Here is a 12,050-nt window from a genome sequence, read left to right as displayed (position 1 = left end):
TCGGTGATCAGGCCTACCACTGTTGTGTTATCAGCAATCTTAATGATGGTGTTGGTGTCGTGCCTGGCCGTGCAGTCATGAGTGAACAGGGAGTACAGGAGGGGACTGAGCACAAACCCCAGAGGGGCCCCCATGTTGAGGATCAGCGTGGCGGTTGTGTTGTTACCTACCCTTACCACCTGGGGGTGGCCCGTCAAGAAGTCCAGGATCCAGTTGCAGAGGGAGGTGTTTAGTCTCAGGACCCTTAGCTTAGTGATGAGCTTTGAGGGCACTGTGGTGTTGAACGCTGAGCTGTGGTCAATGAATGCCATTCTCACTTAGGTGTTATTTTTGTCCAGTTGGGAAAGGGCAGTGTGGAGTGCAATAAAGATCATACTCCACAGACACAAAACATATGTGGCAGGGTCGACAGGAAATCACGGAATACAAGAGAACCAGCCACGTCACGGACACCGACGTCACCCTCAGACAAACTAAACACCTTCTTTGCCTGTTTTGAGGATAATACAGTGCCACCATCGCAGCCCGCTAACAAGGCCTGCGCCCCCTCCTTCTCTGTGGCTGACGTGAGAAAAACATTTAAAAGTAAGGCCTAGATGGCATCCCTAGCAGTGTCCTCGGAGCATGCGCAGACCAGCTGGTTGGCTCCCTATCTCAGTCTGCTATCCCCACATGCTTCAAGATGGCCACCATTGTTCCTGTACCCAAGATAAAAAGATAACTGAACTAAGTGAGTGGCACTTACTTTTGTCATCATGAAGTGCTCTTTACACTCTTTGGGTAACTCATTCCAATTGTTTTAAAGTTAACAGCAGGTATTTTGCATGTAAGTTTAAGTATTTTGATATGTCATGGATCATATCACCTCCACCTTACCGGCAACCCTAGACCCACTTCAGTTTGCGTACCGCCCCAACAGGTCCACAGACGATGCAATCGCCACCATACTGCCCTATCCCATCTGGACAAGAGGAATACCTATGTAAGAATGCTGTTCATTGACTACAGCTCAGCATTCAACACCATAATACCATCCAAGCTCATCATCAAGCTGGAGGCCCTGGGCCTCAACGTGCAACGTGCACAATTGGGTCCTCGACTTTCTGATGGGCTGCCCCCAGGTGGTGAAGGTAGGGAACAACATCTCAATTTCGCTGATCACTGGGGCCCCACAAGGGTGCGTGCTCAGCCCCCTCCTGTACTCCCTGTTCACCCACAACTGCATGGCCATGCACGCCTCCAACTCAATCATCAAGTTTGCAGACGACACAACAGTAGTGAGCTTAATTACCAACAATGACGAGACAGCCAACGTGGAGCACAAAACAAAGGAGAACTTCAGGAAGCGTCAGAGGGAGCACCCCCCTATCCTCATCGAAGGGACAGCAGTGGAGAAGGTGGAAAGTTTTACGTTCCTCGGCGTACACATCACAGACAAACTGAAATGGTCCACCCACACAGACAGTGTGGTGAAGAAGGCGCAACAGTGAAGAAGGCACAACAGTGCCTCTTCAACCTCAGGAGGCTGAAGAAATTTGGCTTGTCACCCAAAACTCTGACAAACCTTTACAGATGCACAATCGAGAGCATCCTGTCGGCCTGTGTAACAGCCTGGTATGGCAACTGCACCGCCCTCAACCCCGAGGCTCTCCAGAGGGTGGTGCCCGACGCATTACCGGGGGCAAACTACCTGCCCTCCATGACACCTACAGCACCCGATGTCACAGGAAGGCCAAAACAAATCAAGGACAACAACCCCCTGAGCCACTGCCTGTTCACACCGCTACCATCCAGAAGGTGAGGTCAGTACAGGTGGACCAAAGCTGGGACCGAGAGACTGAAAAACAGCTTCTATCTCCAGGCCATCAGACTGCTAAACAGCAATCACTAACTCAGAGAGGCTGTTGCCTACATTGAGACCCAATCACTGGCCACTTTAATAAGTCGATCACTAGTCGCTTTAAACAATGCCACTTTAATACCACTTTAATAATATTCACATATCTTACATTACTCATATATGTATATACTGTATTTTATACCATATATTGCACCTTGCCTATGCCGCTCGGCCATCGCTCATCCATATATTGTTATGTACATATTATCATTCACCGCTTTAGATTTGTGTGTATTAGGTAGTTGTTGGGGAATTGTTAGATTACTTGTTAGACATTACTGAGCTAGAAGCACAAGCATTTCACTACTCACATTAACATCTGCTAACCATGTGTATGTAACCAACACAATTTGATTTGATTTGATCATCTGTGGCTCTGTTGGTGTAGAATCCAAATTGGAGTGGGTCTAGGGTTTCTGGGATAATGGGGATGTGAGTCATGACCAGCCTTTCAAAGCATTTCATTGCTACATACGTGAGTGCTATGGGTCGGTAGTCATTTAGGCAGGTTGCTTTAGTGTTCTTAGGCAAAGTGACTATGGTGGTCTGCTTGAAACATGTTGGTATTACAGACTCCGACGGGTAGAGGTTGAAAATGTCAGTGAAGACACTTGCCAGTTGGTCAGCACATTCACCGAGTACACGTCCTGGTGGTCTGTCTGGCCCTGCGGCCTTGTGAATGTTGACTTGTTACTCACATCGGCTGCGGAGAGTGTGATCACAGTCGTTCGGAACAGCTGATGCTCTCATGCACCTTTCAGTATTACTTGCCTCGAAGAGAGCATAGAAGTTAATTAGCTGGTCTGGTAGGCTCATGGCACTGGGCAGCCCTCGGCTGTGCTCCCCTTTGTAGTCTGTAATAGTTTGCAAGCCCTGCCACATCCGACAAGCGTCGGAGCCGGTGTAGTACGATTCGATCTTAGTCCTGTATTGACGCTTTGCTTGTTTGATGGTTCGTCAGAAGGCATAGTGGGATATCTTATAAGTTTCCGGGTTAGAGTCCCGCTCCTTGAAAGCGGCAGCTCTACCCTTTAGCTCAGTGCGAATGTTGCCTGTAATTCATGGCTTCTGGTTGGGGTATGTATGTACGTACAGTCACTGTAGGGATGACATCCTCAATGCACTTATTGATAAAGTCAGTGACGGATGTGGTGTACTCCTCAATGCCATCGGAAGAATCCCAGAACATGTTCCAGTCTGTGCTAGCAAAACAGTCCTGTAGTTTTCCATCTGCTTCATTTGGCCACTTTTTTATAGACCGAGTCACTGGTGCTTCCTGCTTAAAATTGTGGCTTGTAAGCAGGGATCAGGGGAATGTTCAGATTTGCCAAATGGAGGGCGAGGGCGACCTTTGTATGCGTTTCTGTGTATGGGAGTAAAGGTGGTCTGGAATTATTTTCCCTCTGGTTGCACATTTAACATGCTGATAGAAATTAGGTAAAACTGATTTAAGTTTCCCTGCATTAAAGTCCCCGGCCACTAGGAGCACAGTCTCTGGATGAGCGTTTTCTTTCCTGTTTGCTAATGGCGGAATACAGCTCATTGAGTGTGGTTTTCGCTCCAGCGTTGGTCTGTGGTGGTATGTAGCCGGCCACAAAAAATACCATTGAAAACTCTCTAGTTAGATAGTGTGGTCTACAACTTATCATGAGATACTCTACCTCAGGCGAGCAAAACCTTGAGACTTCCTTAGATATTGTGCACCAGCTATTGTTTACAAATATGCATAGGCCCCCGTCTGTGTCTTACCAGAGGCTGCTGTTCTATCCTGCCGATAGTGTATAACCCGCCAGCTGTATGTTCTTAATGTTGTCGTTCAGCCACGACTCGGTGAAACATAAGATATTACAGTTTTTAATGTCCCGTTGGTAGGATATACATGCTTTCAGTTCGTCCCATTTATTTTCCAGCGATTCAACGTTAGCTAGCAGGATGGAAGGCAAGGGCAGATGTCACTCGCCGCGTGATCTCGCCGGCATTCTGATCTCTTTCCACGAAACCTACGTTTCCTTTTCCAGCGAATCACTGGGATCTGGGCCTGGTCGGGTGTCTGTAGTATATCTTTCGCATCCGACTCATTGAAGAAGAACTCTTCGTCCAATCTGAGGTGAGTAATCCCGGTTCTGATCTCCAGAAGCTCTTTTCGGTCATAAGAGAAGGTAGCAGCAACATTATGTACAAAACAAGTTACGAACAACGCAAAAAAAAATTGTATGTTTGGTTAAGTGCCGATAAGACGGCAGGCCCCACCCTCCGACGCCATCTTGAACATACCTACGTATTCAATGAATAACTTAATATGATGGTAACTATCCTGGTGTAAACTTATTTACAACCAGGAGTGAGTAGAGGAAGTAATTTAGAGGTCGTCTTTGGGAGATTCATAGTAATTACACAGCATAAAACACATCCAAGTTGTCAAGCAACAACTCTCACCTCAGTTGTGGTGGGTGTAATGGCTGGGTCTGAGTGAGGAATGTCTGGACAGAGTCAGGTTTGAGCTGCTGGTGTAGCAAAACAAACCACACCCCCTGTCAGTGATGAAGGCTATTTGTACTTTCTTGTGTCAGAGGTCAGGGTTGTCCTATCTGTGTAGCGGTAGAAACCATGCCCCCCTATCACGAAGGAATGGGCTTTCTACTTCCTCATAAGTCCGAGGTTAACTCCGGTCAGGGTTGGGGTCGCTCTGTATGCTGCTGTTATTGTCTGTGCTCGGATACCTTTAGCAGTGAAATAAAACGCTAACCTAATAAAACACAAAACGACCAGCTCCGCTCCGCCTTTCCACTTCATAATGACTAGTGCAGCCCGCGGCTGAATCAAGTTGCCTACACCTGGACTAGAGGGTGTCAGCCAGGGAGACACAGTGTCACAGTGTGGCAGTCAACTAATTAGACAGGAGCTACAGAACCAAAGCCTTCCTCACAGACCACTGTCTCTACCAAAGATGATCTATTATATTGGCAAGCTAGTCGAGTGACCGCTCTAACAATGGAAATGCATGTCCTCAAAGATGGGAGGCAGGCAGGTGGAGGCGAGATCAGGTGGGACCATTCTATCCAATGAGATGCGTGTTGTTTTAATCAAAGTTGCCAAAATGCCACATGCATCCATTTATATCAGTTATATGTAACCGCCTAAACATTATGACACTTATGTTCGATCAAATAAGGTTTGCATAATTGGAAAACCTCTCATAGACCACCACTTGGTCTGCTTATCTCAAGCGAACAGATTTTGGGTGGAGTAAGTCTTCTCGTCTTCAGTCTTCACCTCTTCCCCTCTGTCTCTACTCTCTCATGCTCTCTCTTTCTCTCTCTCCTCTATTATTTTAAAAGAGCAGAAGAGATGAATGGAAACCTTAACTGAAGGAGAGGAGAAGCAGGGACTGGATTGACTTTGGCTAGCAGAACTCATAAAGCTAGGATGTGCCAAAGGTCAATAGAACTTTAAGTAATGTTAATGTCAAACAGTGGATAAAGTTGTTTTAATGATTCATGATTAGGAAACATGCTTGTCTAGTCATGCCAGAGCTGTCTGTCTAGTACATGTATGGTATTCAGACATGCACAGGTGCAAGAGGGCTTGAACACACGCATACATAACAATGACAGATGGCATAATCAATTGAATTGTCCACAAATCTTGTCTTGGTGTCAGTTAGATGACAATATATCAATCTGTTATGACCCCATTAGGAAGGCCTATTCAGCTTTACATATAAAGTTTTCCAATAAATTGGGCTTATTACAACATTGTATATACAGCAGAAATTATACCAAAATAAATTCCTCAAATAGGACAGTAACATCCGATCATGGGTGTTCATTTAAATAGACTTAATAAATGTACTATCAATCCACATTATTGTGAAATGACACTTGTGGAAATGTCTAAATCCTTGTAGGCACATTTAGGACGAACATTGAGATATGAAATAGTTTTCAGGAAATAATAATTAACTTCACCACAAATTAAAACCTCTTGCGACGAGCAAACTCGTATCCGGGAGCGTAATCATAGTCTCAAACGCATTAGCATAACGCAACGGACATAAATACCCCTATAAACTTTTCCTATTCATGAAAATCGCAAATGAAATAAATATATTCAAACACAAGCTTAGCCTTTTGTTAACAACACTGTCATCTCAGATTTTCAAAATATGCGTTACAGCCAACGCTAGACAAGCATTTGTGTAAGTTTATCATGGCATAATACTATGCTAGGCTCTGCTGGCAGCAGGCAACATTTTCACGAAAATAAGAAAAGCAACCAAATTAAATCATTTACCTTTGAAGAACTTTGGATGCTTTCACTCAGGAGACTCCCAGTTAGATAGCAACTGTTCCTTTTTTCCAAAAATATTATTTTTGTAGGCGAAATAGCTCCCGTTTCTTCATCATGCTTGGCTGAGAAATCGACCGGAAAATGCTACAACTATAATGCCAAACTTTTTTTCAAACTTTGCTCCATAATATCGACAGAAACACGGCAAACGTTGTTTAGGATCCATCCTCAAGGTGTTTTTAACATATATATTCGATAGTATATCCGTCAAGGCAATTGGTTTCTCATAAGAAGCGATTGGAAAAATGGCTACCTCAGTATTTTATGCAAGATTTTCTGCGGGAGACACCATGTGACCACATGCTATATATGGTCCCTTACGGCCATTCTTCAATGGAAATGCCTAAAAAGACGTCACAATGCTGTAGACACCGTGGGGAATACGTGGAAAACATAAGCTCATTCGTAGCTCATTCACAGCCATATAAGGAGTCATTGGCATGAGGCGGTTTCAAAATATGCGGCACTTCCTGGTTGGATATTTATCTGGGTTTCTCCTGTAACATCAGTTCTGTGGCACTCACAGACAATATCTTTGCAGTTTTGGAAACGTCAGAGTGTTTTCTTTCCAAAGCTGTCAATTATATGCATAGTCGAGCATCTTTTCGTGACAAAATATCTTGTATAAAACGGGAACGTTTTTCATCCCAAAATTTTAATAGCGCCCCCTAATGCATAACAGCTCGAGGTGCTATGGAGAGCTGATGGAGAGGAAGGCTTTGGGATTGGACCTGAATCGTGTACACAGAGCTAGAATGTGTATAGTATATACTGTATATGTGTATTTACCAGTCAAAGTTTGGACACCTAGTCATTCAAGGGATTTTCTTTATTTTTAATATTTTCTGCATTGTAAAATTATAGTGAAGACATCAAAGCTATGAAATAACACATATGGAATCAGGTAGTAAGCAAAAAAGTGTTAAACAAATCAAAATATATTTGAGATTCTTCAAAGTCTTGAAGGAGTTCCCACATATGCTGAGCACTTGTTGGCTGCTTTTCCTTCACTCTGCAATCCAACTCATCCCAAACCATCTCAATTGGGTTAAGGTCGGGTAATTGTGGGAACTGCAATCTGAGGCTGGTAACTCTAATGAACTTATCCTCTGCAGCAGAGGTAACTTCCTTTCCTGTGTCGGTCCTCATGAGAGCCAGTTTCATCATAGCGCTTGATGGTTTTTGTGACTGCACTTGAAGAAACTTTCAAAATTCTAGAAATGTTCCGCATTGACTGACCGTGTCTTAAAGTAATGATGGACTTTAGTTTCTCTTTGCTTATTTGAGCTGTTCTTGCCATAATATGGATTTGGTCTTTTACCAAATAGGGCTATCTTCTGAATACCATCCCTACCTTGTCACAACACATCTGATTGGCTCAAACGCATAAAGACGGAAAGAAATTCCACAGATGAACTTTTTAAGAAGCTCGTTGAGAGAATGCCAAGAGTGGGCAAAGCGGTCATCGGCTACTTTGAAGAATCTCAAATCTCAAATATATTTAGATTTTTTTTCTTCTTTTGGTTACTACATGATTCCATATGGGTTGTTTCAAGGTTTTGATGTCTTCACTACTTTTCCACATTGTCAAATAAAGGAAAACCCTTGAATGAGTAGGTGTATCCAAACCTTTGACTGGTACTGTATGTCTTTTTTATTTTACACATACAGTATAATTATTACTTCCAAATAGGACAATCAACAATTACAGAAATAACCAATGACCAAGTGACTTACTTCCAGTGGAGAGCAATTGAACGTCAAGCTTGTAACAGACAAGAGGTCAACCATTTTACTTTCTCTCCTGTGTAAAGAGATATTCTCTGGGTAAAGATTTAAGATGCAACGTTTAGGGATTAGTGGTATTTGGGAAGAGGTCATCTCAAAGATAGTGCAGTACTGAGCTCCAAAACGTGAGATCATGTGACCGATCATGTGACACTTAGATTGCACACAGGTGGACTTTATTTAACTAATTATCTAACTTCAGAAGGTAATTGGTTGCACCAGATCTTATTTAGGGGCTTCATAGCAAAGGGGGTGAATACATATACACGCACCACTTTTCTGTTTTTTTTATATATATTTTTTTTAACAAGTTATTTTTTAAATTTCACTTCACCAATTTGGACTATTTTGTGTTTGTCCATTATCATCCAAATAAAAATCAATTTAAATTACAGGTTGTAATGGAACAAAATAGGAAAAAATGCCAAGGGGGGTGAATACTTTTGCAAGGCACTGTAAGTTCATCACTTTAACAATGCCTTTTCTTGCCCATTCTTTAAACCCCAAGTCATTTTTTTACCAGGTGAGGAATTGCCATTTCTCCAAATTGGTGTGACACTGGATAATTCAGGGAGTTCTCCCAGATGTTGTTGTACTTCGTGCCATATACATAGTTAGGGTGTTTTTAACAAAGGGATTAGTAGGATTCTTCTTTGTGGTCATCATTTTAGTCTGCAGCCAGGGTAAGTATGGTTTCTTGGAGAGCCAAAACATTGCAGCCCTAAGTTGTGCAATCCAATACCACTGTAAGTTTGGAAGTTGCAACCCCGCTCTGTCATAGGGCAAATAAAGAAGAAAAAGTCTAAGACTTTTATTTAGCTCCAAATAACATTTGAGAGTATATTTCTGATCTTTTGGGAAAGAATGATATGGTGGAACAAGAGGAATTGATTGAAATAGATATGGAAATGTGTGCAGAACATTCATCTTAAATGATATTCATTCTTGATATAGGCAATTATGAAGAATGGCGCCGTTTTATGGGCCTCAAACCAATTGTACTACTTTGTGTGTTTTCCCTTTGTTTGTAACTTATTTTGTACATAATGTTGATGCTACCGTGTCTTTACAACTGAAAATATTTTTTGTAGCCGTCTATTTACCACCACAAACCGACGCTGGCACAAAGACCGCACACAACAAGCTGTATAAGGCCATAAGTAAACAAGACCAGGCTCATCCAGAAGTGGCGCTTCTAGTGGCCGGGCACTTTAATGCAGGGAAACATAAATACGTTTTATCTCATTTCTACCAGCATGTCACATGTGCAACCAGAGGAAAATAACCTAGACCACCTTCACTTCACACACAGAGATACTTAAAAAGCTCTCCCTCACCCTCCGTTTGGCAAATTTGAACATAAGTATATCCTCCTGATTCCTGCTTACAAGCCAAATCTAAAGCAGGAAGTACCAGTGACTCGCTCAATACGGAAGTGGTCAGATGACGCGGATGCTACGCTACAGGAATGTTTTGCTAGCACAGACTGGAATATGTTCTGGGATTGATCCAATGGCGCTTTCTCAATCTCACTCCACACTGCCCTTTCCTACCTGGACAAAAGGAATGTGAGAATGCTGTTGATTGAATACAGCTCATCGCTAAGCTAAGGAACCTGGGACTAAACACCTCTCTCTGCAACTGGATCCTGGACTTCCTGACGGGCCGCCCCCAGGTGGTAAGGGTAGGTAACAACACATCTGCCACGCTGATCCTCAACACGGGATCCCCTCGGGTGCGTGCTTAGTACCCTCCTGTACTCCCTCACCCATGACTGCGTGGCCAAGCACGACTCCAACACCATCATTAAGTTTTTCTGACTACACAGCTGTGGTTGGCCTGATCAGCGAGAGGGAAGAGGTCAGAGACCTGGTAGTGTGGTGCCAGGACAACAACCTCTCCCTCAACATGGACAAGACAAAGGAGATGATCGTGGACTACAGGAAAAGGAGGGCTGAACACATCCCCTTTCACATCGACGGGGCTGTAGTGGAGCGAGTCGAGAGTTTAAAATTCCTTGTCCACATCACCAACAAACTATCATGGTCCAAACACACCAAGAAAGTTGTGAATGCCTTTTCCCCCTCAGGAAACTGAAAAGATTTGGGAAACGTGTTGTTGTAGGCTATTGAAAACACATCCAAGGCCTAGAGTCAAACAAACATACTATTACGTTCTTTACAATACCAAGCATGGAATCATGATAGCCTACAACAACACGTTTCCTAACTGTTTCTAAACATTACAGACATGCAAACCCCTATAGGCCTAAATAAACCCCATCACTTTTCCTCTTCTGTCACAACACTAGGCTATACATAACTGATGTTGTGTGTGTGTTGGGGTGTCACTCAGTGTGAGTGTGTGGATAGAGACCAGTGTCTGCATAGAGTCAGTGCAAGAGAGTTAATTCAAAAATGATCAATGCAGGTAGTCCGGGTAGCCATTTGATTAGCTATTTAGCAGCTTTGTTAAACAGTCTTATGGCTTGGAGGTAGAAGCTGTTCAGGGTCCTGTTGGTTCCAGACTTGGTGCACTGGTACCATTTGGCATGCGGTAGCAGAAAGAACAGTCTATGGCTTGGTGGCTGGAGTATGAACATTTTTGGGCCTTTCTCTGACACCGCCTGGTATGGAGGTCCTGGATGGCATGGAGCTCAGCTCCAGTGATGTACTGGGCCGTACTCACCACCCTCTGTAGTGCCTTGCAGTCGGGTGCCTTGCGGTTGCGGTACCATGTAGTGAGACAGGCAGTCAAGATGCTCTCAATAGTGCAGCTGTAGAACTTTTTATGAATCTGAGGGCCCATGCCAGATATTTTTTAGCCTCCTGAGGGGGAAGAGGGGCTGTTGTGTCCTCTTCACAACTGTGTAGGTGTGTGGACCATGTTAATTCCTTAATGATGTGGACACTGAGGAACTTTAAGCTCTTAACCAGCTGTGGGCATGCTCGCCCCTCTGTTTCCTGTAGTCCACGATCAGCGCCATTGTCTTGTTGAAGTTGAGGGAGAGGTTGTTGTCCTGGCCCCACACTGCCAGGTCCCTGACCTCTTCCCTATAGGCTGCCTCATCATCGTCTGTGATCAGTCCTACCACCATCGTGTGACAGCAAACTTGATGATGCATTAACCATGAAACTGTGTGATGAAATTACCAACTATTGCTCCATGCGTCAGATTCAAACTGTTATGGCTTAATTTGCCTACAAGCCATTTTCTAATATTATCAACTGTTACTAATGATCCTCAGCAGCAACCACATGGTCGTGACTGCGTTTATGGATGAAGCAAATGAAGGTGAACGAAACAATGATAATGATAATGTTTCCTATTACAACTGAAGAGGACTAAGAGTAAATTTGCAGTTGAATGTGTTATTAGGCCTACCAACAGTCGATACTGATAGTGACTAATATTTAACATGATAGAAATAGGAAACAGAGAAAGTCGAGTTAGCCTATAATTAAGATAATCGAGTGTGCCTATCCCTGCAAGAACTTCTTAGGGCTAGGCATCCCGCCAGTGGGACACCTGTCGACCAACTTCTGGTGAAACTGGAGGGCACGCAATTCAAATGAATAATCATAAAAATTGTTTGAGGACGGCGCCCCATATATATATATATTTTTTTTACCAGCACAGGCTTCATAAAATCAGAAATAGTGATTAAATATTCACTTACTTTTTGAAAATGTCTCTGATTTGCAACTCAAATGGTCCCAGCTACAACATGCATGGTCATTTTGTTAGATAAATCCTTCTTTACATCCCAAAAAGTCAGTTGGCGCCATCGATTTGAGTAATCCACTCATGAAAATAGTCAAAACAACTTTTTTGTTTTTCTACAGCTAAACTTGATTTTGTCAGTAAATACACAACAACAAAAACAGAAGAACACAGAAGTTCTGATTCCAATTATTTTCACAGCTTTTCAATACCGGAAAATTAGGAAGTGGAATTTGATTTACTCTTTGAATTGACGGGAACTTAAATGTAATCGATTCCAACATGGTTT

This window comes from Oncorhynchus clarkii, chromosome 33, assembly GCF_045791955.1.
Source record: "Oncorhynchus clarkii lewisi isolate Uvic-CL-2024 chromosome 33, UVic_Ocla_1.0, whole genome shotgun sequence".
Lineage (NCBI taxonomy): Eukaryota > Metazoa > Chordata > Actinopteri > Salmoniformes > Salmonidae > Oncorhynchus > Oncorhynchus clarkii.
The sequence above is the reverse complement of the archived record's forward strand: the minus strand, read 5'-3'. Positions refer to the sequence as shown.